The 27,334-nt window shown below is 36.7% G+C and overlaps 1 protein-coding gene and 1 long non-coding RNA gene across 6 annotated transcripts in view; both read left to right on the forward strand.

The window, feature by feature from the left end:
• The window catches only part of LOC105840067 (dopamine D2-like receptor), a 228,577-nt gene that overhangs the window by 129,241 nt on the left and 72,002 nt on the right, over positions 1-27,334 (forward strand). The window lies entirely within an intron of this gene.
• Positions 3,006-13,886, forward strand: LOC114255627. The gene is made up of 2 exons (XR_003626854.2): positions 3,006-12,765; positions 12,967-13,886. It is a non-coding gene; the product is annotated as an uncharacterized LOC114255627 (long non-coding RNA).

Below are 27,334 nucleotides of genomic sequence, written 5' to 3' on the forward strand. Positions count from 1 at the left end.
CAGTTTCGAGGTGATCCGTATATCCGGTGACCTGGTGCCCAGCACGAGGGGAGCATTCCGTCGCTCTCGATTCCGAACGTCGCGTCGTCGTTTCCGTGACCGTCCGACTGCGTGACTTTTTCAAGGGCGACCCGCGCGGATCGGAGTGACAGCGAATTCTTTCTTCGCGAGGAAACTAATTCCACTTTCGAGCGACGAAGAACGAGAGGAGAGTAGCAACGAGTTATTCGGTCTTCCGCAAAGGAGAAAGTCGCGCGGTTCGTAGAATCGGGAATTTCTCGGAGAAGCTTTTCCGCTGCAGCTGCTTCGACGTACGTCACATAAAAGGTGTCACTCTGAATACCACGGTTGACCGACTTCACTGCTGATAATTGTCTTCCAGACACTCCATGATTACGTGACAAGGAATTGTGTTACGGACGAAGAAAAATACTTTTCGACAGAATTATAGAGGTCGAAGATTCCTTGGGTATAACTGTAATGTGGTTATTTTTCTAACGTCTCATATCCTTTTCCCTTCATATTTTGTCGAGAGGAGCAAACTGAAAAGAATCACGATATACGAAAATCTCTTATTCGGTTTTGACTTTAAACGGTGTAATAACGTTCTATTCGGAACAAGTAAACTGAGTGTAAAACCAGTAAGGGTATATAGTAGATGAAAATACACAATCAAAGAAAAAAGTCGTACCAGAGACTAGAAGAAATTTGAGGGCAAACAGCGTCTGTGTTACAAAGTTATGTAATAAGAACAATAAACAAGTTAGATTAACTAAGAAAATGTAAGTAAGACTATTCGCTGGATAACTACAATAAATAGTAATACAAACGCATACAGTAGAAAAATGATTTACTAAAATAATTTCTGCAAAAAGAGTTTCGACGAAAAATGTAAATTAAAAATATATGCAGAAGATAGAAACAAATGAGTAATTAAGATAAAAGTAATATTTGATTTAAAAAAATATAATATTTATGTCTAAAAGTTGATATAAAAATATCGAGTTACACACAAGCATATTTTATATATTAAAATATTTATTTTAAAAAAATTATAAAATAAAATCTTTTTTTTTTCAACGTAAATATAAGAATATGTCTTAATTAAAATTTTATTAATGTCATGCTTTTAGAAAAATTTAATAATTCTCTTTGACAAATAATGTCCACATACTTTGATACGGTATACTATTATAAAACAACGTAAAAAAAATTCGCATTTTTAAATTTAACGTATTTACATTTCTTTATAAATATTCAGGATATTTTTCAAATATATTTTTAGTATAATTTTCATACATTTATTGAAATACATATAATATTTTATAAATTTATATATAATGTTCCATAAATTTATATTGATACAAAATCGGTAACTTGATATAATATAAAAATAAAAGGCCAATCAGAAGTATTCAACAGACGAATTGCTCAACCAGGCTCATTTCTCTGGAGCGTTATTGTACCTGATGAAACAAAACCGGACGAATACAAGGGAGAAATGATCCAGGGAAAATAGAACGAGATGTGCGGCCGAGTTTGTTGCGAGGATCTGATCAGGAAGTGTATCTCCTGCAAAAATCCTTTTCGTTGAGAACACTGGCACGATAAGCTCTACGTAAGCAGAGGACGACAGTCCGAAAGTTCCGAAAATCCATGGAACAAAGTGAGAGAAGTGGATAAACGTGAAAGTAGGAACGCTTGTACTAAAAGTAAAACAACAAGCCCGCTAACGGGAGGATCGCCGTCCGTGTGTAAAAAGATTTCGATTATCTATCTCTTGCGCGGAAATATCCGCGTCACAACAATGAAACGATACGATACGGCAGTACAGCATTAGCCTCAGAACTATACACAAAATTGTTTACGGTAAATGACGTGACAACTGCGGAAGCTACGAAACTGGAAATCTCATCTCTAATTCTTCCTGCTAGATACGGAGCCGGGGATACCCGTTTCGCTGAAACTGATAACGAAATTGCGGCAAAACTTCACTGAAACGCCGTTCAATTATCGCGATCGTTTCTCTCGTACGGAGGTGGAATTAGAAACAGCAGCGGATGCATTAGTTAAACTAGAGATGCAATTGACCGACGTGAGTGAAACCAGCCGTTAATGTATCGTACGGTAAAATGTCCAGCGGACGCGGCCGCAGGCACTCAAAGGTTAGCCAGACCAGATTTTCCCTCATTAGGTCGGTGCTGTTCTGTCCCTCGGCTCGATCGTCCACTCAGAGCCCGCCCGCAGAGAGCGGAGGGCCTCGTTTCACAAGAAGGGTGGACGGGAGGACGAACGGGGGATGAAGGCGCGCGCGCGCGCGCGTTAGTCGCGAAGAGCCTTTATCTCGCCGATAAATTTCGTAGATAGCGGGTGGCGAAAAAATTGGGTTAAGTCGCGCGGCCGTATATCATCGATTTTCTCTCCGATTCTCGTTACATCGCCTCGGGCGCGCCTCCCTTTTTATCCCTCGGCAGGACAACCTGCGCGGGATCTTTACGAGGCCCGCAGCAGATTCCCGCGCGATACACGATCGCGCGGTAGCCCCGCCGCGACCGCAATATCTTCGGGTGAATTAGGGGTTGCGCGCAATCGTTCGCAGCCCGGCGCCGTTCAAGATTACACTTACCGCGGATATATCAGCGAGCGCAAACGTAAATCTCGCGGACGAGCCATTTTCCTCCTCCTTCCCCCCCTCCTCCCTCCCGGGGTGGCTTAATCATAGGACTATAATGTCGCGATCGTGCTGCTAAACGCATCCTCTAGCACCCAGTTTGTTATTCTTTAAATTTTTCGTTCACTGTAAAAAATTTTTGTAAAATTACAACTATAAGAGTAGGTAATTTTGAGATCCACTATAATAATTGTAAATTTTTATGTGTAATTTTGTATATAAATTTTGCAATAATTTGTTAATTTGTTTTTTACACTTGTGTATACATTGCAAACAAATTTATTATAAATTAAATTATTTTTACTTGTATACTGCAAAATTATAGACAAGAGAAAATTTACAACTATTATAGTTGGTCTCAAAATTACCCACTATTATAATTGTAATTTTACAATAATTTTTTACAATGTTTCTCGCGACGCGACGCCTCCGTGGTGATAATTTCACAAGTGCTGCTGCGCCGAGAAAGCCAAGATAATTACATAGGTATTTCGCTAATTAGTTTGCTAACTAGTTTTTCGCGACGCCGGGAAATTAGCTCTTCCGCTGTGTGCGAGCGGTACACAGAAGGTGGTTTTGTGTAAGATCGGCTAATGTTGAAATACGCGACGAGACGTTGTGTGTTACGGACGAATATAAATCGTTCAAACATCGCACTCCCGTACTCTGGTCCAGTCTAAATAAGAGCAAAATGACAGAAATATTTCCGAGAACTCTGTGACTTGATGCGAACGCTTCTTATCCTCTTCGACGTAAAGCAAAAGTTGTACTAGAAATTCTGAAACGAATCTGCTATGTTTGAGTTTCGCTGGCTTGCAAAAATGTTATTTTGAAATCATCTTCTGTTAAATCTCTCGGTAACAAAATTTTAATTGACTTTGAGTCTCTACTTTTCAAAAAACGAAAACTGTTGACAATTCTGTACAAAGGTAATAAAAAGTTTTTCTCTTTTCAAATTGACGTAAATATCACTATAATTGGAATTTAATATCTTGGGTAATTAATTAACGAACTCTGCCGACTTACTGAATTAAATCCTCCTACAATCAAATGTTTAAGAAAACGAAAGAAAACACCAAATTCGTATTATCACAACGATAATTTCCCCGTTGTATCATTATATTGATCTTTCAAATACTGTATTCTTTGCAGAGCTTGCACTCTTGTATCAACTTTACACATCGCTTTACACGTACGTGCTCGACGGAAGGAAGTTTCAGAAAATGGCTTCACATCAGTCAGAAACGTCCGACTTTGAGATTTCAGTTGACTTTACACTCGATAAAATGTGAGAGAGGGTCCTCAGACAGACATTACTTGCTCCCGCTGAAAGACGCAAGTTTCATTTGCGCCCAATTCTTCGGAAGCACCATCGACTTGAGCGTAGTATCGTTTCGAGGGTACCGTCGCGATTGAAGATACACATTCCCGCTACCGGCGGCCCGACGCACAGCGGTTGTAAACTCGACTACTTCTTTGTAGTCAGCGTAAAGCCAATTTCATGCGCCGTTAACGTTAATTGCTCGTTAACAATGGTCGCGCATTTAACTGAGTTAATTATCCGCCGAAAATTTATGCAACACACGTCCCCGCCTGGTAATTGCTACATTAACTGCGAGTTCTCCGACCAATATGGAATCGAAACTTTCACGATGTCTTCGCAATCAAGTCTCAAGTTAAGAACCTGTCGAAATCTATTTTAAATTAATATATATATATCGATTACAATTTTTATTCGCAATGTACTCTCAATTTAAATGCCAGTTTCCGAGTTTCCGAATGTAATTGACGCTGTTAATTGGCGGGGCATTTCGAAGGTATCGCCTCGAAGTCACTTTCGCGCCGCCAAAAAGAATCATACGCCCTACTGTGCAGCGGCATAACCGCGGGCCTCTGAGATCGCACCTCTTTGCGAGCTGATACAAACGTAATTTCACGCACTGCTAACATTCACAGTGGAACGTAACAGTCTCGTTAACGGCGGGATAATTTGGAGCCGTTGTGCACGCGATATCAAAAGCAACGCCGTAGTTTTGGCTCGACGTTTGCTCTCATCCGTGAATCTCATTAGCCCGTCGCGTTTCTGCATGAGTTTTTGTGGCCCCAGACGATCGAATCGGAGATGCGAGACGACGGAGACGCGCGAATTTAAACGCGCGTTGGCCTGCATCTCATCGCAGCTAAGTGCTCGCTGCACACGTTCCACTTGTATTAAATGTATGCGCTATAACATTAATTGCCGTCTTCCAATTAGCCGCGCCAAAATCGAAACGAAATTTCTTGCATGTTCGAGCGAGGTAAAACACCCGTTGTGTGATAGAAATGAATTTATCGTTTTGACTGCGGATTGAATGAAGTCCGCGTAGAGATTTGAATTTAAATCTGCTTAATCCTCTCGCGATTCTTCGTCGGCAGCACTCGCGCGCTTTACACGGATTCAATATGGTATTGTTATCGATTTAAAATGAAATTGCACGTTATACACGGTTTTACATCGATAAAGTTACATTTGCGTAAATATCAAAATCGCAAACGCGATATCAAGGAGTGGCAGCCCTTCGCAAGCCGGAAACGCTGCAGGATCATACATCGACGGGTAATTATTTTACAAATTTCGCACAACGTTCTCTCCCGCCACACATACGTGTACGTATACTTAAGCTCGTTCTGTGATCTAATTAATCAACACCGAAATTGAAACAAAGTTGAATCACGGGGAACTCACTGCGAAACAACATTTCCCGCGGTTCTACTTTCATGACCGATCGCCGCGAAAGTTTCGACAGCGATACGACTTTCGCATCAGGTAGCCAGGAACTCATCACATTTACATCACTTACTTCGGCAGTATCGATTGATATCGCGTTGAAACTCCCAAATAGCTGCAAACCAGCTGTTTAGGATTACTCACCCCGTACCAATTAGAATGTTTTGCGCGAGATTGTAGCGGTAAATACCAATCGGTGATAAATCTCGCTATCGTGAAACTGCCTGTGCAATAAACAAAAGATATTTAATTATTTACAATTAAAAAATGGTGTACATTTTTTTAATTTAAAATTTCTTAATTTAAAATTTTTAAATTTTTTAATTTAGAATTATTTTAAGCGACGATAGAGCCATCTTATCAATTATTCACTCTAAACATTTGTTGCCCGATTATTTTGCAACTGAAAGATAAACATTTTCTAATCTTTTTATTTTACAAACAGCTAGGTATTTTCTTTCTTATTATGAAACTTTGCTCGCAATTTCTTGTCAACTATAACGATTAACACGCTATCTTGGAACTGGATTAAAACAACGTTCATTTCTCTTCTTCAAACAGAGAGTATCTTTTTTTCACGACTTTCTGAACATGACAATCCGCAAAAAAACCAGGCTTAATCTCGCCGTTATCCTATGTAGACAATCGTGCGGGTGCCGTCGTTCTTGTCGCGCCGTGTAAGGACACGACACGAGAGGCGAAAGAAACAAACCAAACTCGATTTTTTACGACTAAAATGATCGGTATTTACCGATGATCTGCGATAATCGTCAAAACAAAGTGCCGTATCGGAACGTTTTAATCCCCGGATCGTTAAATGTCTGGCTAAGCTGGAAAATTACTTTCTTTGAGAAAGATAGCGTGCGCTAGCTTCCCGAAAGGAACGCAAAAGTTTTCGTCTCGGTGACAATGCTAGCGGTTGTTGAATCTGTGTAGCATCCAAAGACGACGACGACGACGACGACGACGACGACGACGACGACGACGACCGTCATCGGTAGCTATTGTCGCAATTCTTCTTTTAATTAAACACACCGTCCATCACCTTGGATACTGCAGAAACGGATTATCCATTAAAACAACGTCCCTCGCTGCCTTATCTTCTTGTTGCAAGTCCCGCGGAAGAGGAGCACTTTGATGAAACACGGCACGGGAGAGCCGCGCGCAAGTCTCTCGCCGATTGACGTACTCCGCGTTCGCAATTACTTCGCCACTTCGCGCGTCATAACTTTTCCACAGTGTATAACATGGTTCGCGACTGATGTAAAACAATACGATTGGAGATTATTTTCGCCCTTTGAAACGAAGATATTGTTACCCGTTCTTTCCCGTTTGTTTGTTCATACACACGTGTCAACACATAAAACACATTTATTAAAATATCCCCGTTCGGGCGATAATTTCAGTAATAATGATTCGTATTGTTTCGCGTTTCCTTATTATGCCAAATATCAGAGATTAATATTGATCCACATATTCGATTCGCGATATCCGAATAAATAAAGAGAAAAATGAGTACAAACAGATAATGGGAAATGCGCAGCTCTCTGTTTAGTTTCGTATAAGCGGCGGTTATTTGCAAGGGTTGAAGGTTCGGGGCGTAAGTAAAATAGATTACATTATTTTAATTGGTTTCGTACCAGTTCCCGCAATTCGCGCCTTCGTATTACTGGAGCACGAGATAGGATTTTCACGATTAAATAAACGGTCGCGACGCAAGAGCAATTATGTCGAGACGCAAGCTACGCGATGTAACCCAGTGAAATAATTCTTTACTTCATGTTTGCGGAAAAGGTAAAACTGCCGACGTCTTTTTTTTCTCTAGTGGTCATTTTAATGGCCCGCTAAATTACCTTTCTTTATAAAAGACTGAACATAACGCAGCCACAAAATGTACTCGCGGAAGATAAGTTGGCATAAATGTGAAATCGTTCGTGCAAAGAAAATTGCAATACATTTAAACAGAAATGTATAATACATCAACGTTGGCGATAAAAATTATTCAAAAAAAGAGACATTTTATAATTAAAAGCGTTTTACAAAAATATTTTTCTTGCAAATATACGTGAGCACCTCTCTCTGTTAAAGATTAAGGCATCACGATAAATGAATTTGTCGCGTTTATTAATGTAACATAAAATATAAAATATGAATTACTGAAAAATATTAAATAAATCGCTGGAATAAATAATTGAAAAATATTGCGTAAATAAACGCAATGATACAATTTACTCGTATTCGTATCATTTCGCGGCTATTTATTTAATACTTTTTTTTTTTAGTAACTTTCTCAACAGTTATTTATTTTACATTTTACACGCTGTGTAAAATGTCGATGTACATTCATAAAAATTTAATTTTATTGTAACGTTAGATTGTATATTTATACTTGATAAATATTAATGTTTTCAGCATTGCCCTTATTATTTATCTGTCTTTTTTTCATAATTACACTGCCTACTTTTAATATTCTTCAATCTTTCTCTCAATAATGAATTCTCTCACAGTCTTCTTAAATTCAGATTCATTATCCTCGTATATTATTCATAAAGGAAAAAAAAAGATCTTATCTCAGAATGATTTCTTCAATTCGCAAATAAACTTGCGTATCAAACTTCTGTTTCTGTTTTTGTCACCCGGTTTGTGTATGCATGGCTGTAATCGGATCTCTGCTTCCGCCAGCGGAAATTACCGCTTGCGGCATCATCCGGAAATTCGCGAACGAACCTGTCTAATAGTAATAAGCGGTACTGCCGCGCTTGTGATCCCGTCAGCGCGGACCACTTTGCCGGAAATTTTGGTACATTAACCCAAGCTTTTGTAAGAAATCTCAAGAAATGAGGTTTGGTAAATTACTAGCGCCGTCCCGTTTCCTAATCTTCTCTGTTACGTAAGATAAAGGTGCATTTTATAGAGCAATTAAAGCTTAGTCCAATAGTTATAGACTAAAGTCGGTTTGCATCAATATAGATTAACTTTAATCTCGGTTTAACTTATTTTCTTTTTCTAATTCTTCAAATTGGAAAAAAAGATAATTTAAAACCCAAATTAAAGCTGAACTATATTGATGTAAACAGGTCTAAGTCTTAAAAATTACTCGTACGACTCTAATAATTAAAATTTAGTAGTCTATTAGTACCAATCGTAACTCTTTGAATATTTCCGTACATCTGACTTACTTTTTAATTATATCTTAATATAGACACGTCACGCTCGTAAATTATCATTTTCTCGTTTACTAGTTAATTATGATACATGAATAATTAAATCGACAGCGAATATTCAAATGTCTCTTTTAGACTTCCTCTAAAAAAAAAATCCTCGGCTAGACACTGCGGCATTTATGAGGCCTGATGTGTTATCTAAATCGCGAAATGTCTAATTAATCTCCAGCCTTCGCCACCCCAGGCACATACCGATGTTTTTGCACGTCTCGTCGAGTCTCGTAGTATCAACGATAATCTGCGGCTGCATAAATTTCCAGTCACCGCGATGGCGCAGAGTTCCAGGACGAATTCAGGTGGATCCAGAATCGTGATAATCGACCGGCGCATAAATCCTTCAGGTCGTGCAAAATCGGAACGGCAAGCAGGAGAACGTCGCGTGAAAATATTTGCCTCGCCAGCGCTGTACATCCCTTTAGCCGTGTTTTTATCACGACGCCTCAGGGATATTTCGCTATTATCCAACGAGTCATGGAAGAGGCGAATCATGCGTTTAATATAATATTTATTAAATGTATGCGCGCGTTTGAAAAGCTCCAGAGTGGAAAAGATGACTTATAATGCTATCTTAATTTCACGTTTCGGATATGAGAACCATTTAAAATAAATCTACACATTATTACAGTCTCTCCGTTACACATATAGTCGTATCTCCACTTTTTATAACAGCTTCGTAAAAATTGCATGGTGGTTTCAATTAATTTTAGAATTGAAATGGATCAGTGGCAGAATTGTAATTTGTACTTCGAGATACTTAACGAGAAATATATTAAAAAGACGAATTAACGCGACACGAATAAAGAGAACTTCTAAAATTTTTGCTTGATAAATTTTTATTCCAATAGAAAAAATAAAGAAAGTGAATAGATAAAGAAATGCAGTTTAAAGAGAGAGAGAGAGAGAGAGAGAAAGAGTTAAACTTGCCAGCATAAAATTTACTTTTTAAAAATAAGAAACAGAAACTTTTTCATTGAATTCCATCAACTTATAAAAAATTGCAGTGTTAATTACTCTTACGTCATGTCGTTTAAACGATATATCATGCAAAGTTTTCTTGATGAAAAAAGCAAAGCTAGCACTTCTTATCAGCAGATTTGGGCTTTACTGTCCCGAGGTCGTTTTTTTCAAATTACAGAAGCGGAGAGCAAGAAAGAACGATATCGAAGGGATGCAAAAAGAGAGATCGAAGGATTTAGGACTGATCGATGACGATCTGATAAAACATAAATTTCAACGGTCAACACGGTATTCGTAATGGCGGAGATAAATAGCGAAGGGAGGTATTCGAGACGGGACAAGACCGAGATTTTTTACGCGCATCTCTCGTTGCATCATACTCTCGACAACGTTTATTTCCCGGATGAATAAGAAGGTAATTTTCCAAAGAGCGTGGCAAAGAGGATAAAATACGGGGGGCAGGGGAAATGAGAGACGCCGACAAAAGCGAGATAACAAAAGGGATCGAGTACGAGGTCCGTGATAATCGATTACTTAAAATTGTGTAAACGCGTCATAGTCATGTACGCACTTGAATACTGATTGTATGCGTAACTCGGTGCCTCGGTAATTGAGTTTACCTACGCTGCGCTTTTCTAGAGCACTTGACGCTCCATGCACAGTGAATCCCGAGCAATTTTGCGACAGACAGACAAACGGACGGACGGACGGGCGGGCGGGCGGGCAGAATGGTCCTACTAAATTTTATTAGCTAATTTCTACTGTTTTTTTTTTGCATCAGTTTGATACAGGCCTTAGCAAAATTCCTAATTAATGCAAACAATTCTAATTTTATTCTTTCGATTCATTACACAAGTTTGCCGCAATTGATCTCAAACGCGATCCAAAACATTAAGCTTCGATATCAATGAGAGGTAAATGGAGCGAATATTTTAAATGTTTTAGTTGCAAAATGTTTTTATTAAAGCATTCCATCAAAAAGTATCCGAAAACTGAATTCAATCAATCAATTTCGTGGAAATTATTTAAATTTTCTCATTAAATAATTAGTAGCGTAAACATAATTATGTATGTATTACTCTGTTCGCAATAAACCTATCTTAATCATCATAATAATCATCAAACATGCTTAACCGAAATCAACAAGTAAGTAAACATCAAATCCAAATTCAATGTAATGTCGATCGCGATAATAATTATAATTTAACTGTAATGCAAAAGGATTCATAATTTAAGTATTGTAACGTGGAACGTTATTTAAAATATAATAAACTGCAAAAATATAGAAAACATTTCGTAAAAGTAAAAAGATAACAGCAGTTGAAGATTGAACTACAATCTTAATCATCTTTACATTCAAATTCTTGTTAATGCTCTTTTGATTACTAATAATAATTACAATTCATATTATATTGATGCATAAAATTGAAAGGAAACGTAACCGCGTGGGTGTGTATAAAAAAAACCGTCATTAACTTTACTGCGGTGTTGTTTCGTTAAAAAGAAGCGCAAACGAGACCAATGATATCGCAGCAACTACGAGAGCGAGGAAAAAGCGGGGTGATGAATTGTCGGATTCAAGATCAAGTGATGTAATTAAATTCGACAAACCTTGTTAACAGTCCGAAACCCGTCGACCCTTTCCCGTAGAAAGGCGGCGTTGAATGGCGAGGAGTACGCGTCGAGACGGAAACAGCGGAAATATAGCATTCTGTAAATTTCCCAGCGAAACATTCCTCAGCGAAGCGATTTAATTGAAAATCTCGCCGGCTGTCGCGACTCTGACGGCAAAACTATCTTGACACTTTTATTATGAGCACGCGTTTGTGATCGGGATTTAATATATTGCGATGTCGAGCAATATTGTACTTTGTTTCCTTGAAATACAATACAGCTTTCACGAAGCAGCGAAATTAAGAGATGGAAATATACGACTAACGAAAATATATATTCTCACCCTTTTATGGACCGATTTCATTTACAAAGGCACTGTGTTTTGCTTTAAAATCTGATGAGTTTTAAAAAAAGCTAAATCTGTTGAACTTTTTGTAACGAATTTATTCACTAATTTTTGTAGTATACTTCATTTTTCGGTATATGCGCAGCTGTGAATACCTGCTCTCAAACTTGTATTTCAAGTTTTTATATTAAGGGAAAAACCAGCATTTAACTTAATTTTCCTTTAAATCTATACTTTGTGAAGATGATATATATATGATTCACAACGGAGAAGAGAGAAAAAGAAAATTCAGGACAGAATCCTATCAATGATATAATCTCACATATCGTACAACATATATGTAAAACAAAATATTGAAAAAATACGTACGTACTGAAATACGCGGCATTCAAAATTTTAGACTTCTGTTCCAAAATCTCGTCGCGAATTATAAGTTACCCAAAGATTTAAAGACCACTCTTGACACAAATCGATCTCCGCTCGGGTATCGTCTCAATTTCTCGTTTATTTTGAAAGCGGGATATTTGAGTTAAGTTCTTGTTGCCTTTGCCTCTTTCGAGATTACGTTAAATTGATTAATTTAATCCAGCTTTGCGCAAGCTTGCCGAAACGGCGGGGGAGGCATTAGCAGCTCGTGATTATGCCCAAGGATGTTAATAATTATTATATAAATCTATAGGTATACCTTTGTCTTGCAAATATAATTTAATATTAATGCGGTACGTACGTGTTTATTCTCGCGCAGTATTCCACATGCGATAATTGCGTAATTTTCGACGTGGTTCAAACGTTGGAAATTCAAATGCTCAGATAAAGCAATACACTCCCCCCCCTTTCTCCTCCTATCCTTCCACCACCCGCAATTCGCGTCACTTTTCGCCATTTCATCTATCCACGCCGATGTTACCACGGCGAATTGCGAGGGGAATATTATATAATCGCGCCCCACATGCGGTATGAAACACGTCACGAATGCCACGGCCGGCGTGTGACATAGGTGTCCCGGCGTGCGGTTTATCGAAACCGCGAGTCGCGTAGTGCAACGAGGAATAGACATGCGACCTGTATTTGGCGCGATTCACGAGTGCGTGATTGTGCACGATCGAGTCTCGTTACGGAATCGTTACAAATCTAGTCTCGTTACGGTTTTGAACACCGGATCCAAATATCGCTGCCGGAACTTTTAGTAAGGACAAATTGCCTTCGTGTTTACTCGTCGAGTATAAATATTGGAAGAAGCAGTGTGCGCTATAATTAAGAACCGGGTGTAGATAATGATGCTGCAATATTAATTATATCGTACCTTGAAATATTAAGCTCACAATAGTCTCATGAGAATATTATTATTGTTGTGTATTCGATAATATTATATTAATCTTTTCTACAGAGAGGAGAGACAGAGGAAAAGTCTGTAAAATCAATACTGAGTTACATAAAAAGAAGTAGTGAGGCTGCATATCAATAAAAAGAGAGAATAGCACTGTGTAAAACTGTTCAGCGAGACTGACAAACGTATCGCAAAGTGAAAACGCTGAATAATCCGAATCCGGTAAACAATTCTTATGTTGTATAAAAATCTACTAATTGTACATAACGTAGTGTTTAGTTTACAAATGCGTGTTCTGATTTATTTCTGCGGGCTCAAATGCGATGAAGTTAAACGATCGGTTTTGTAATACTATAGCATTCCAAAATAGTTTTAATATTTATTATAACATGTCGCAAATACGGTACCGGGTAGAAGATTCAAGTGGTTTGAAATATATGATATTGAGAAAATATTTTTGAAGTCGCTATAAATACTGAATTTACACAAACTAAAAGCGCAAAAACAAAATAAATTGTATAACTATAGCCAGGATAGCACCAAATACTACTGTTTTATTTTTAATACACCGCATTAATAAAGAATAAGATAGATAAACCGACGTTCAATATAGTTTCCAGTTTCATACTGTACTATTGAATTTACAATGATGCATTCGCTGCATTGTTCATGAAAGGATCCGTAAAATCCTGTCATTCTCTAGTTTTCTCTAATATTTTATTCCGCGGATAATGCTTTAAAGAGTTTAAAGAAAATCCGTTGTTTACGTTGACACAACAACTATGTGAAAATTAAACACAATACCAAATAAGAAAATGTGTATGTGTGTACGTATAATAAATAATTACGGAATTTACTACAAAAACCACATGAGTCCATTTATTGTAAAATCTAAATTATAGCGCCAAATATCATTCTTTTATCAATACGCAGTAGCACATTGTAAACAATTTTGTTCCTACAAAAATCAAATAAAAAAATGTTTAAAAATGAAAAGATTTTAGTTTTTAAAAAATCAACTTTTTGGACTCGTTAGATTTTTGTGGAAATTAATTAATTGTAATTTTTATGATTTAGATATTTTCAATTCTCGGTTATTACAGATTATGTTCTTAATTACAAATAAGTTTTCCTGTTTCCTAGTTTTCCTGTTTTTCTAGTTTTCCTGTTAACTAAAAAATAATATATCAAAAAATAGCTATGACGTCCTGTCTCCCTAAATATTTCAAAATGCTTTCGTGTCCTTTACATGGTCAAAGTCACGTTTCTACAGCTTCCACGTCGAGCAAATGCGCACATGTATTAACCATGCGCGGTGTAAACGCAACATTAATCCTTATATAAGCGGAGATAATGTTGACGTGACATACCATGAGCAAGAAGCTACTAGTTATATTTAAACAGATTTAATGTATGCAATTCCAACGGAATATTTGATGGCTCCACGAGAAGAACAATTTCAACTTCGAATTATTTGCTTTTTCAAGCTACGATAAAATAAATTTCAGTAAAAATATAAATATAATTAAAATCTATTGGTGAACAGCGTTTAAATATAATTAATCTTATACAGAAAAAAAAGTAATATAGCCAATAACATATGTAACTGCGGGCTGCCAACTACATAAAATACTCAATACAATAATATTTGTTATTAATGCAAGTACAATGTTGATACTGCAATAGCATATATTATTGTATTGAGTATATCTGTAATTGGCAGCCCGCAATAACATATCTTATAGAATATATTACTTTTTTTTTCAGTGTACAAAATGGTTAAACAATTGTTTTATCTTAATAGATGACTGTCGCCAGCAAAATTTATAAAGTAATATAAAAGTTATACAGATGACACATTTTGAAATTGGTTAATAAATTGGCAATATAAATAAAAAAGAGAAGGGGGAGAGACAGAGAGAGAGAGAGTTAAGCTGCTAGTTAAAATTAACTTTGTGGTTGCAAAACTTTACTAATGTTAATATTATTATTATTATTATTATACTGACAACAATTTTTGTCGTCAAAGAATATGTATACCTTCAGCTCAGCATCATAGTTCGATCACTTTTGCTGCAATCTCTTTACTAGAAACTTTGCCTTCACGTTTGAAAGTTTACGCATTGTTCCTCCTCTAAGACGTGTTATATAAACAACGTTATTTTACCGTGTTCATAGTACATTAAAGAGGAAAAAGTGAAGTTTGCCTGTAATTTGAACTGCTTTGTGTCATTTTTACTATTTCCGTAGCGCGCGTGGCGGTGTAGATATAAAGAACGCATACTTCTACTTAATAAAAACATTCTTTAGAAACTCGCGACCAAAGTTTTTTCACAAAGTTATTCAACCTCGTAAAGTTATTCACCAAATTTTTGCCTCGCTTTATTTTCCAATAATATTCTTCAATAAAATTCGGTCATTCAATAAACAATTAATATGGCATTTCACGTTGAGTTACAAACCCTATTTTAATAAATACTATCGACCGAGTATGAAGTTAAGCAGCGACGTATTTCAATCACGTGTTGAAATTAATTTTGAAACGGATTAGTTTGTATTTTCGACTCATCAGATTAATTTGTTCCAATAACCATTTAGGTGTATCATTTTGAGGCTTTATTAATCCAGCTTTATATAAAATAGAATTAAGCAACTCATGCGAGCATATTAATAATAAGTTCGAAGTATTACTCAGTTTATATTAAATAGCGTTATTTCTCAATATTTTCACTGTAATGTAATCGTTTTCAACTTCTACGAAAATCATATTTTACTTTCTCCATTTATAAATTTCGTCCCGCAAAAGTATTAATAGTTTATATAGAAATTTTATTTGTTTATAAAACAATTTTTTATGCGGTTTTAATTAATTTTCATATTACATAAACGCAATGTGATTAGTATCTTATAAAGATATGTATACGCTTAAAAAAAATTATAATTACACATTTTGTATTCAAATTTAAGCGTATATTCCTGTTTAATGATTTTCCACTGAGCTCGAAAAAAAAAAGCTAACAGACTATTTTCTTTTGCAGATTTATCATATAATGTCCCTAGTTACATTTCAAAAGACGGAATGCACTGTAGCAACGTCAATGGATTGCTACGTCATTCTTCTCATGTTTTCAAAAGCGTTTCGCATACATTTGAGTTACTCGTAAGCGGCATTGTGATACGCTTTTTTCTCTTTCGGGTTCCCTTCATCTTCTTCGACATGTACGCACGATAGCATATACAATTCATACGCGATGGAATTTTTCTTCTCTGTACGAGTTCACTTCTTCAATTTCCTACGTTTCTCAAGCCACTGAGCATCGAAAGAACATTGCGTCGCTTTACCCTTTCTTTCTTGCCGAAAGGTTTTTGCGCGGATCCGTGAGAAAGAACTCTGCGACTAGCATCCGCAGAGACTGATATTGCATTATCGACAACAGATCGACAATCGACCTCAAATATCGACGATGTTTGAGACCCTGTGGAAACCGCGTAATGTCAATAGACGAGGATATGACGAATTTTTTGCCAAACAATATACGAAGATCACCATGACAAAATATATATTTTATATTAAATAATGGCAGAGAGAAAGAGAGAGAGAGAATAAGTGAAAGAGAGAGAGAAAGAGAGAGATTTTTTTAAAGTATAAAAATTAAATATTGTATGTGCTGTAAGAGATGTTATACTAATAATATTGGCTTTAAAAATTTTATAAATTTAAGTTTATAAGATTTATAAAATTTTATATATATTAAATATAAATTAGATATATATAAAATATTAAACATATATTAACATACTATTTAAATATTATATCACATTCATATATCGCATTCATAATTAAAGATACTCAAAGACATTATATAAATATCAATTTTAATCAATTTACGCAATCAAAATTTGTTTACAATAATTTAATTCTTGAAATAGGGGCTATAAAAGAAATATAAATAATTATCAAGATTACAGGTTAAAATATTATGAGCCATTAAAATGCAACAGTAAGATTAAATATAAATTTAGTTAGCAAAGTAAGGAAAATACAAAAACGGTGTAAGATGAAACTACAAATTAGTACTTTATCTGACATGTTAGAACAATGATTTTAGATTATACACGTTAGTATTTTAGAATCTCAAATTACTGTGATATTTGATGAATAAACGCTTAAGCCGGAAATATACTGATCTAAATCCCTGGTTCATATTTCCAATAATGAAAAGATACGAATCAAGCTGTTCATTACGAGAGAATACATTAGAAACTGTTTTAATAACCAAAAAGTATAGCTACTATTAAGCATCTCATAAACCCCATTATAGATATAATAACAAGTTTATAAAAAAATGAGTTTCTATTTTGGCTTATTATTATGCATATTTTTAGATGTAAGTATAAAGAGAATTTTTGTTAGAAATGCAATTCCTAAATATGTTTCTTCAGAATAGTAGTTATATTATTAAATAATATTTTGGCCATAGTAAAAATTTCTAATTATAACAAAAAATTAAATATACATATATAATAAAAATAGAAAAATTAAATTTTCCATTAATTTCTCCTTCTGCCTTCATTCTTAAAAATAATAATTTACAAGTCAAAAGAAAAGATAAAAAAAAATGTTTATAAAATTTAAAATTTTCCATAATCGATACAATCGCAGCCTCTATAATTCGTTGCGATAAAGTGAAAAAGCAACAGATAGCATCTACAAGAAATTGAAAGAGCAATAAACTGCTAACGGAGCTGCGTCCCTTTGAATTTTTATTAGGGCGTGGTTTAACATTATTAGCTTGCATTGCGCGATAAACGTACAGTTTATGGCGACTTGTAACGACGATAAGACCGACGCAACGGCCCAGATAAAACGGTACAACAAACGGCAGTGGATTATCTCGCTATTAGATAAAAATTCATTTTCGTCGGTCGTTACCCAGCCGTTTTACGCGCGGTGATTACATTCGTTTCGCGATACTGCCTTGCGGCGTGTGGAGCATGGATTATTCATGATACCGCTGTAATATTTATCCGAAGCCGCGACACGCCGCGCGACGCAAAGCAAAATGTAATTTTTTTTTTCTTTTCTGCCGCACGATCTCTCTTTACTTTTTTCCCCCAACCCCCTCGCTTGCTGCACGAATGTCCGGTTGTAAAGTAACCCTCGCGCGCGCGCGCCACTTCGAATGCATGTTAATTAAACGCAGAGGTAGCTCTTGTCGTCGCAGGTACTTTCCCGCCGTGGCTTTCACAATAATGGTGCAGACGCCGCTGCAGAGAACTTCCACCTACTAATCGAGTTTTGTCTAAAATATCCTGCGGCAATTTCGTCCCCGCCACGCGGGGGCACAGAGGTGCCGTTAATATTAAATTCAACCTTCACTTGTACCTCATCCTAACGCATCTTTTTATTATTACGCGACAGTAAAAACGGATGCCGCAAACATCAAATGCGAAGTGTGATTATGAGACTTCGATAATGACTATAACTGATACCGATGTTTTTTTTATAATTAACGAAAATAACTGATTTATTGTTTATGAAGTCCATCAAATTAAAAAATGTGACGTTTTCGTGAAAAAATTTGCAAGCAGTTTTGTAACATTTCGTAAGATTTACAAACTTCGAGCTCTAACTTCAATGTTTAATTATTTATTATTATATATTAGTAGTTTATAAATTATATTCACACATATGATATTCATTGTAATGGAGAATATATATACACATTATATTTAGTTAAACTATTCAAAACATAGAAAGATTTAATTATCGCCTTCAATTTCCTCCTAAATCAACATAATTCAACTGTTTAATTCCATTTTTACGATCCATCATAATTTACCTAATAAACTTGATAAATTTTTTTTTACTTTTCATGTTCTCATTTAACGTGGCTAAATACCCATGGATAAACGATACAATAGTAATAACGTAAATATAATGGAGGGTCAGAATTATGGATTTGACAGGCGTTTTAAAGACCAAGTTCATTAAAACGACGCCGCACCGTACGCCTTTTGTTCTCCGTGCAGACGGCATTAAATTTCCCACATGCTTGATGCACACGCTCTCGCAAAATAAACCCGATATCACAATAATCTTGGTCTAACGCCGTTCGGCAGTGAAAAATGGCCGCTGCAGCATCTAAAGCCCTCCCTGTGGTTACCGATCGCGTAATATACGTTCGATTAAGGATTTTTATGGCATCGTCGAAAGTCGGCTACGCATGCGTGTGCATCTGTGTGTGTGTGTCCGCGCGCGCGTCGAAAATTGTGTTAAAATTTTCTCTGTTCACATTTCCGAGCCCCATCATCGTTTTTACTCCGTTTCACCGGAATCGATAATATTCACACTCCCCTCGCTTGCACAAAATTCGCGTATGCTAAATTAAATTCGCCATTCATAACGCGTTTCTCCGTATCCCCGCGCATTACGACGTTGAAATGATCAACTCTGCAAACAGATTTTCCCTGTGCCGACTTGGTATATTATATTACCAGGCTAGTAACTCGTGCGTTTCCTTACGTGCAATTGGAGTTTACGTAGTTCACGAGGAAGCGGCACAAACATTCTTGTTACCGTTGACAATTTACTTGCTACTTTGTAGAGTTAATATTATTGTCGACCTCGCAAATGCTAAACAACTTCAGAAGCGACGAAAATATATGTAGGGAATAATTAAACCGTCGATTCTAATCAACAATTTAATTAACGGAAATAAATAAACTTTACAAAATTAATGTAAACAGCTTTCTATCCTTCTTCACTATTAATAGATCGTTTAAATTGCGGTCTTTTCTTCCAATATGAAAAAGTTAACATCGGTCTACGTTTGTTTCGCAACGGGCAATCTTTCATCCGCTCATACCGGCGGATTCGTTTATCCCCCGTGACACACACATTGTCCTTCTTCCGCAAACGAGAAACCGGGGGACACATTCGAAACAAACGTACGTACTAACCGCAACAAGTTCGACCTAGAAATCGCGCGAGTACGAACACACGCGCAAAAATGTGCAAACTGTTTGCCGCGGACGCACAAATATACATGACGGAGCAAAGGAACCAACGCTAACCGACGCACAAAGCAGACGCTTCTCTTATGTTGATTGTACCCGGCAGTTTGTGTCCCTTGAATCAGAAGTGTGCAACTCACTGAACGCTGAAACGTGTAGGGCGGTCGCCTCCGCAAATCGTGTCCCTTGTCCTTAGTTATTTACGACATGCAACACGGCAGCGACAATATCGTCGTCGCGTTGGGCTCCTCTCTCTCTCTCTCTCTCTTTATCTCTCTCTATCTCTCTCTTCGACGTTATTTACGCGCGCGGTCCTCTCTTACTCGCGCGCGCAAGCGCGCGCGTGTGGGATGGGTATACATATTTACCGGTATATGTACGAACGCTGCACGTGTACCGCGCATCATGCACGAAAGGAGAGGACGTGTCGCGTGCTCTTTGGAAACAAGGTATACGCCGCTCTCGTACTCTGCGAGGCAACGCGCGCCAGCCATTACGGGGGATTTTCAAGGGAGATTACCGCGATGAACGCGCATTCGATTAATCGCGCGCGGAAATACCACGAACTACTTTGCATTGCGTGATAGCGCATTGCTATTATAAGCACGGACCGGGAGGAGTTTCCTCGGGGAAAAATCAAAGGAAAAGATTGAAATTTTGTTTTCGACTTTTATTCCTACACTGAGAAAAAGATATTGTTAATTTGACTAAATTTTTCGACCAAATGAAATTTTGTCTACTCAAGTATTTATATATTTCAATTAACTACATGAATACTTGAATTGAAATTTGTGCATTAAAGTTAAATGCATAAATTTTTGATAAACACAAAATTTTAATTCAGTTGAAAAGTTTTGTCAAATCAATAATATTTTTTTCTCAGTGCATGTTTCTATGCGTAGGACAATTTTTTCTCGTGCTAAAAAAAAAGCAATTTCTCAATTTGTTTTTCAAATAAGTAACGATTACCGTTGCAAAGAATATCTTCTTGATGGCTAGTCTTAAAATATACTCGTTGTTTACTTGAAACAAGAGTTACTTAAAATAAACTTCTATGTATACACAGAAAAAGGTGTACTTGAATTAAACAAGTGTCAGTTATTTTAAATAATTCAAAAGTTTATATATTCGCAAATCTATCGTAAGTTCGTTATAAGTAACATATTTAATCAAAATATATTCTGAAACCTATGTAATTTTAATACTTCAACTGAGAATATCAAGTCAAAATAAATAATTCGATTTACTTATTACTTTGACTTTTCTTCAATTCAATTTTATAATATTTTTCGGGAAAGTATGAATTCTTTTTTCAAATTTATAGTAATATTTTTTTCTAAAATTTGTGATAATTATAAGATATATATTTTAAAACTATTATCAAGAAAATATTCTTTATTGAAGATAACCGTTACTTATTATAAGAAAAAAAGTAAACTGAGTAATCGCTTTTCTTAACAATAGAGTAAGTATTTATCTGTATGTATGTTCCCCAAAGTTAGTTTGTGACTATCAGTGCATTACGAAATCTTGCGCAAGTTTGAAACCGCGATTATGTTGAGAAAAGAGACCCTTGGTTTAAACCTGATATATAGATTTGAAATAATATATGAAAACAAATTTAAATAATTCCAATTTTATGGAATTTTATAAGATAGTTAATAAAAAAACAATTTACATTGTATGAAAATAAATTTTGAACAAATGTGAGTCATTTGCTCATAAAAATTTGTTCATAGTGCAATAATTAACACTGGAATGCTAATTAGAAAAGAATATCTCGTAATCTTAGTAAAAAAGAGGAAAAAATTGAGTTTCAAAAAAACAATTGTATCTACAGAACAGCTGTAATTCACTCACCGGCCGATGCGTCGTGATCACCTTGCTCCTCTCCGTTTCCGGGTGTCCCTTTCCTTCTTTTAGTTGCAGAATGTGTCCTTGGTTGCACCCGTGCATCACTATCACTGACACTCGCATATATATCGTCATATACACTGAAAAAAAAAAAATTTTTAGTAAACCTGCATTTAGTAATGATTTTGTTGAAATGCATTTAGTAATGATTTTGTTGAAATATTTGGTTGTTATAAACAAATGCAGTAATAATGACAAAACGTTTGGTAATAATTATAAACATTTCATTATAAGTACATTATTTTGTTATAATTACCTTACACTTGAAACTATTTCATTAAGGTTTTGGGTAGTTTTGACCAAGGCTGGATTATTATAACCAAGTCTTTTTGTCAGTGTACGCTAAAATAAAATAAAGGATGTATGTAACCGTATATAATAATCTATCCGCAATATGCAAATTTAGTTCACAACAGAATTCGAAATAATTTATCATATAATACCTATTTACGATGTAGTCAATTTTTTAAATAAAAACTCGCGAAGCACGAGATAATGTGAGTGAATATTTATTGCTAATATTTATTGCTCGATTTTTACATCGAGAAAAAGAATCGAAAAAACAACTCTTTATTAGACAAAGAGATAGAATTAAAATTACAATATATAAAAGTAAAAAATTTCTCTAAAATTCCATGTGAAAATTCACAATCGAAGGATAAAAAATGAATTTCCTAAATATTCCAAGTTTTCTCGGTAATAAACGCCCCGCTGTTATCTATACTTGAACGAATTACCGTTATTGAAACCTGGCAGCAAATGATAAGCTCAGTACAACAGATAATTCACTCACCGGCCGATGCGTCGTGATCACCTTGCTCCTCTCCGTTTCCGGGTGTCCCTTTCCTTCCTTTTGTTGTAGAATGTATCCTTGGTTGCACCTGTGCCATCACTATACCGACACTCGCGTATATATCGTCACGTATGCAAACGACCGAACGATCAGGTTAGGTTAGGTTAGATTGCGACGACACTTACGTATTTTATAAGACAATCGCACGGAACGAAATGCACGCGGGGCGATCGTTTGTTTATTCCATTGATTTCGATTTGATTTGATTCACTCTCGGTACTCGTTCGCGTTTGTTATTCACTTGGCAACGTAAAATAAAGGATAAAGAGATCGCGGAACTCCGACGGATGCTCCGCGACAGAACTCGCGAGATTTACTACGGAGTAATAGAAAGGGGGAAAATGGCTTTTGCAATTTCGTGCGATAAAATACAAGCGGGACTTGGACGTCACTTTTAAAATCTCAATTAACGTACCGGCGAAACGAAGAACGCGGAGTCAACGGACAAGCGACGGACGGACGCTGCGAAGTGAGACGCGATGTATGTATCAAGCGCGACGTACTTCACGATACTGAATATTCTCCGTGCATTTCGCGCACGCACGACGTTGCTCTATTTTTCATACCTAGCGGACTGACGAACACATCAAGGTCAATGTTCTTCGTTTCTCGCGATAATACGGATAAAGAGATGCACGAGATGAATGATATAAATTTCGTCCCGACATCGCGTGTCCCGACGAGAGAAACTTAACCTTCCGAGAATGCGAAAATAACGGAATGGGGAAACGAATCGCGACCTCGCACGGTACACTTTTCGGGGAAAACAGACTGACCGCGACGTACGTTTGAGTGCACCGCTTTTGAAAGCTCGACTAACATTTATGTCGGGCGAAACGAGGGACCGTGAAACCGTTGGACATGAGCAACGAATAACTGCGAACCGAAACGCGACGTTGTGTCAAACACGACGCACTTCACGACACTGAAATCCCGCGTATCTCACATACGTCGTTGTTCCCGTAGTTATTTTCCATGGGGTTTAGGCGGACCGACGGACACACCACGGTCATTGTCGTTCTTCGCGATATTCGCGACGGATGAAAAGACGACGCGATAAATAAATTACGACGCGCCCGACATCGTCTCCCCGACGGGACTGAGGTTACTTCTCGAGAATGTAGGAGGGGGGGGGGGGGGGGAGAGGGGAAGCAGCTCGCCGGTCACCACGATACGAGTCTACTTTTCGGGAAAAGAGAAACTGGCGGCGAAAAAATGCAGGCGAGGCTCGCGGGCGTCGCTTTCGAGATCTCGGTTAATGCGTCGGCGAAACGAGGAACGCGGAATCACCGTCGTACACGGCGACGGACGCGACGAGCGAACTGAACACGACGCACTTGGTGGTATTGAATCCCGCGTATTTTACACGACGACGCGTCACGTAGCTCGCGGTTGTTTCTCGTACCTTCGACGGACTAACGTACACACCAAGGTCATCGCTGTAGTTCCCTACCGACGGACGAAAAGACACACGTCCTCACACCCGTGTCCTCGCGACGGAAATGAGCCGGAGCGTGGGGGGAGGGGCAAACGTTATGGGAGCAGCGAGTAGCTGATTGGTCACTTTGGGAATAGGCATTTCGCGGGAAAGTAAAAAAGTTTAATCGCGTCGCCGCGCCGGCACGAGCCTCGCTCTTGCTTATGTAGCGATGGGAAAAGCTTCGGACAAACGTCGACACGCTCGAAATCAAACACGAAGGCGACTTCCAACAAGTCCTGATCGTAAATCCATCACTGTCTCTGACTTACTCGACACGATTGAAAACTTATCGAAGATTGAAAACAATGGGCCAGCCTCGATGCGGTTTCCGAGAAGAGATTCGACGCCACCGAAATACAGAAGGAAGGCTCGAGATATTTCTGACGTCGAAAGAAACTTTACACGCGAGCGACGAACGCTCGAAATTAAAGTGATATATATCGATATATACGCAGATCCCAGGTTGCTAACGCGGGCTCGATAGCCAATCAAAAGCGCTGATCAGTATTAGCGCTATTAATGCTAATTGGATGTCGCACGTCTCGCCCTCTGATCTCGAAAGTCTCGCACATATAATATTTCGGTGACGTTCCGGCTAATCCTTTTTTCCGGAAGCCGAGATAAATAACAAGCTTTCTAATCTTTTCGAATCTTCCGTGAGTTTATCAATCCTGGCACGGAGACAGTGATGGATTTATGATCGGAGTTCTCCGAAGTCACGTTCGACGTACTGCTTTTTAAGATACCTATAATCGCCAATCGGTCGCACAATATAAGATATCGAATTTAAGGAACTGCGTTTGCACAGATCGAAAATAATGACGCGCAGTGAAAAAGAAATGTATATAAAAATATATAAAAATCACACATAAAATATTATTGAGCTATTAAGATGTGCTGCTGCGCTTTCTCTTTTTAATCAATGCCCATTTCTCGTGTGATTTTGAGTCGAAATTTTTATCCTTTCGGTCTCAATTAAAATCTTTTATGCTTATTTTGATATATACTTTATATTCTCAAATAGAAATTTTTGAACCTATTTGCAACATCTTTACTATAATTGTATAACAATCATATTTTTTATTTAAAAATCAAGATTAAAAATGAAAACTTTTAAATCTTTATTCTTACATGTTTCTAAATCAATTGTAATTGTCGAGATTCTCGACAAGATACGCATTACGAAATTTTCCTGCGCAGTATAGAGATACTGCGAAAATCCCCAAAAATTTGTCTACACCAGTGATCAATTAGCGTCTGCAATAGAGTCATCGTACGGCAATTGAACTATAATTACACGATAATGGAGCTAAATTAATGGCGCAAATACTGGCAATTCAATGTGCTTTGTAATTGTCCATTGTAAACGGAATGGATGATGCACACTCACTGTCCGTATTTCGCATCGTGAAGAAAATACTTCGGGAGAAAACTGCGCGCACAAGAAACCTGTGTCGAAAGAATCCAAAAGACGACCGAGTGCAATCTCGACGGTACACTCGGAACTTTCGTGCGATTTCCGGAATTTTGTTTCTCACAATTTCCTCGGACCTAGTGTCATTCAATTCGTCTCGTCGACTTGAAATGTTGGCACGCGCGTTGTGTGCAGCTACTACAATCTTCATTTAACATCGATCGGAAAATATTTCGACTATTATATAATAAATGTCATATGAATAAATTGTATAAATTTATAACAAGTTATGTATATAAATTTACCTATTTGTAGAAATTTTTATTTCCTGTTTATATATATTTACAACTTTTTACTATTTTGAAGTGGATAAATGTAATAAAAGATGCTTTTTATTTTCAAAAAATTAAAAAGAAAAAGTTTACTTATTATGTAAACTTTGCATGAGTCACTGATTATTTAATAACGCGCAAATTACATTGCACTACATTCTGTTTTGTTGTAAAATGAATAAAAATTGGCAATTGTCTTAAACAGTTCTTATTAAATTACTTTGTTGTAATCTTAATGGCACTTAAATTATTTAATTATTCATTTCATTTTATGTAAATGTAAGCGTTTTATAATTTTTACCTGACAATGCATTTTTTCTTGGTCATTTATTAAGTATCTGCACTGGCGTCAGATTTAAATTTCTTCACAGTAGGTTAGGTTTAACATAATTCCGACAGGAGGCGTACGATGATTAAATCAATATTCTCGGGGCATTTCGATAACCGAAAGTTTGACGATACTCTATCTCTCTCAAATTAAATGTGAGTTACATACAAATGATTATTATATTGACATCGTGCACTTTTATCTCGATGAAATAGGGTGTTCGTGCTTATGCTATGAAACGAAAAACTCGAGAAAGGCACGGAAGCAACGTGGTGAACTGGGATTTTAATTAAGGAGCTGCGCGCCTCGTGCAAATGGCAATTTCTGTCGGCTGCGGGTAACGACGTTTCCTCGGGGAAAAGAAGAAAAAAACACTTAAATCGACCGAGTGAACGCGTTAGTTACTTTCAGCGGAGTCATCATCTTTCCGAGGACGCGCCAAGCTACTCGTTTCGAAAAATGACTATGAACCGACAGTAAGAAAGTAGAGAGACTGGCGAAACAATTTCAATCGATTCTCAAACAGCTATATTCTTAGATCTTTAATATTTAATCTGATTTTCACGCCTTATTTTTGCCCTAAAATTTTAGTAAAATATCCTGAAATTTATGAATCAAAATACTATTGCAAAAATATTCTCGAAAAAAGTAAAATGTTTATTCGTAAATTTTGAACACCCTGCATATTTATTGAATGCTGTATTTTAATTACATCAGATTAGATCTGCGTTTTTCATAAAATTTGCATATTCAATACCAACATTTGGTATTTTCAATAGGAATCTTTCCTAATTTTAATATTCAAATTAAAACGATATGCAAATTGTTGATTAATTAAAATATGCACGAATCAACGAGCAATTTCAAGTGTGAATTTGTCGGATTGGCACTGTTTTATTCAATCGTTACATAAAAATATTATTGATTTGGATTAATTACGAAAAAAATGTAATCCGGTTATAAAATCACTAAAACTCAAATAAGAAACAAATGTTATTGTACTTGATATTAAAAGATCCATTAAAAATGTATCTTTGATCAAGCACAATATCATTCGTTCCTTATTTATTAACAAAATTTTCATTTATTT

This window comes from Monomorium pharaonis, chromosome 7 (genome assembly GCF_013373865.1).
Source record: "Monomorium pharaonis isolate MP-MQ-018 chromosome 7, ASM1337386v2, whole genome shotgun sequence".
NCBI lineage: Eukaryota > Metazoa > Arthropoda > Insecta > Hymenoptera > Formicidae > Monomorium > Monomorium pharaonis.